Raw genomic sequence first — 3,121 nt, 5'->3', positions numbered from 1 at the left:
CTGGACTGCTGCTGAGTGGTCCAAAGTTATGTTCTCTGATGAAAGTAAATTTTGCATTTCCTTTTGGAAGGTCCCAGAGTCTGGAGGAAGAGAGCACAGAATCCACATTGCTTGAAGTCCAGTGTAAAGTTTCCACAGTCAGTGATGGTTTGGGGTACCATGTCATCTCCTGGTGTTGGTCCACTGTGTTTTCTGAGGTCCAAGGTCAACGCAGCCGTCTACCAGGAAGTTTTGGAGCACTTCATGCTTCCTGCTGCTGACCAACTTTTATGGAGATGCAGATTTCATTTTCCAGCAGGACTTGGCACCTGCACACAGTGCCAAAGCTACCAGTACCTGGTTTAAGGACCATGGTATCCCTGTTCTTAATTGGCCAACAAACTCGCCTGACCTTAACCATATAGGAAATCTATGGGGTATTGTGAAGAGGAAGATGCAATACGCCAGACCCAACAGTGCAGAAATGCTGAAGGCCACTATCAGAGCAACCTGGACCCTCATAACACCTGAGCAGTGCCACAGACTGATCGACTCCATGCCACGCCACATTGTTGCAGTAATTCAGGCAAAAGGAGCCCCAACTAAGTATTGAGTGCTGTAAATGCTCATACTTTTCATGTTCATACTTTTCAGTTGGCCAACATTTCTAAAAATCCTTTTTTTGTATTGGTCTAAAGTAATATTCTAATTTTCGGAGAATTTACTGAATTTGGGATTTTCATTAGTTGTCAGTTTTAATCATCACAATTAAATGAAATAAACATTTGAAATGTATCAGTCTGTGTGTAATGACTGAATGAATATAATATCCAAGTTTCACTTTTTGAATGGAATTACTGAAATAAATCAACTTTTTGATGATATTAATTATATGACCAGCACCTATGTCCAAATAACGTTTTAGATCATTTTTTCTTCACATAGCCTACAATCGGTAGCCTAACATAGGAAACGTGAACGATAACGTAGGCTGACTGAACTTTTGAGTTATTGCTCATCTTCTATTTTTGATTTTGAGACTTAACCTACAAAGTTTTGTGCATATTTCATTTTTTTAATTAATCATCTGAAAATCTGCTGCTCGTTGGTGCTCTTTATTTATCAATATCAAAAAAGCTCAAGCTTTTTTTATCCAGTTTTTCATCTCAAATTGATAGGCTAGTATATAGAATTAACCTACGAAAAAGGACTAGCCTACATTGAATTTTCTTTTGTTCGATGCAGGTTCAATCTTCTTGCTGATCTGCAGAACTGAAGGTTACAGTGACCCGAACATCATGTCCACTATTAATTGGTGAAACACCTGTAACATCCATTTCCTGCCACAATAAATGGCGCTCATGAACGTCCCCGACGCTACCCGACCACGCCTTTTCAGTAAAGTTTATTGGGGGAAAACGGTGGCTTTTTCATGCTTTGGAACAGCGTTTTAAGTCGGACAGATGTGAATTTATTGGATCCCGTCACTCACTCCCTTACTCGCCCATTAGTTAAGTGACAGGACAGGGCCCGGGGAAACCTGCACCAATACGTGTGATTACGTTAAAAGATCGCACAATCTGTTCATATTTACGTAATGAGCCCGACATTTTGCTGATTGATTAAACTACAGGGTGTAAATATTTTAAGGGCGCCCTGATTTATAATCCAACAAAGCAAAAAGAGGCCGATTTATTTGTCCAACTATGAAAATGGGAGTTTCTGGTAACTGCTCTGTGTTTGAGGGCCAAGCTGACATCTCAGGGGTGACTTGAGTGATTCAATAGACAGTGAAATTTTTTTTATAGAAAGACACTAGCTTCACTATGCATTATTGGTTAAAAAAAGACAGAGCTATAAAGGTTGTCAGCACTTTTGTTGGGGCTGGCTGTTGAGAAAATTGACAGCATTATCAGCAGTGGCCTAACTGTAATTTACGCAGGGATTTTTTAATCAACATGACTGGTGTATTCAGATTAAATTAGAAGAGAAATGGAATCAATGACCTCCATATATTGCTCTGCTGCCTTATCAATTAGCTGTGATTTTTGTACTGTGTCAGAGGGGCCTGTGTCATAAAACGGGCCAAATGGCATTTGTCATACAGCTGACAAGTCACACAACTAAATGAGCTCCTATTGATTCGCATGAGTTTTCATCAGCCAAATTAAAAGCTGTGGTTTGATAGAGGTCCAGTCTGCAGGCTTGTTGTGTTTTCTGTTCTCCCCTATTAAAACAAGTCTAAAAAATTCAATGAATGACTCCTTTGAAGTCCTTTAAGTTAGAAGTGTAGCTGGTAGCGTTGTTTTGATGAATTGAGATTATTTGATGATGCTGTTGCATGCGTTTGCAGCTTCAGATTAATCAGTTAGTGAAAGGCCTTCACCAGATTGGTTAAAGCTGTGCTGTCACATAAAGGATTACATGTTCAGCTGTTAAAATATAAACAAAGTTACTCCAGAGCATTTCTTATTATGTAAATCTTCATTTTCCCATCCCTCTGTTGCTCTATCTGAGGTTTCTTCCTGTCTTTTCAATATAAAGTGTATTATGTTAGCACAGATTGTAGCGCTCTTTGAGGTATTACACCGTATTCTATGACATAAATAGGAATTCAGTATTAATGCCACTGAAAACATGTTTCATATACATCCTTTATCCTTTCATTTCACAGAATCTGACAGGTCACAAATTTACATCCTGAACAAAATTTGGAAATTAGGCCAACTTCTGTTGCAGAGACTCAATTAACTTCATAGATATGAATAGTGTCATAAAATTTTGCTATGCAAATGGTGTAAAAACATTTCTGAAAACAAGAGCCCCTCTTTTTTATACAACCATGAGACTCTTATCATTTTCTTATTGTTTCTGAGCTGAACACATCATTCAGCTTGACCTGCAACCATGACCCAAAGTATCTGCTAAAGGTCCCGTCGGTGTCAAGAGGCATTACCGCGCAGCCCTGCTTTGTTTGTGTATGTCCAGCCAGTTAAGAATGCATTTAATCACTATATAAACATGTGACTGTGGTCTGAGAAGGGGCTAAATGACACCATACTGCGTGTCCTCCAATCTCCTCTTTAATCACAACCCTTACATGGCTGCCCAATAAAACGCCCCGCTGCAGTTACACACACTC

Source organism: Micropterus dolomieu, linkage group LG20, assembly GCF_021292245.1.
Source record: "Micropterus dolomieu isolate WLL.071019.BEF.003 ecotype Adirondacks linkage group LG20, ASM2129224v1, whole genome shotgun sequence".
NCBI classification, from domain to species: domain Eukaryota; kingdom Metazoa; phylum Chordata; class Actinopteri; order Centrarchiformes; family Centrarchidae; genus Micropterus; species Micropterus dolomieu.
The sequence above is the reverse complement of the archived record's forward strand: the minus strand, read 5'-3'. Positions refer to the sequence as shown.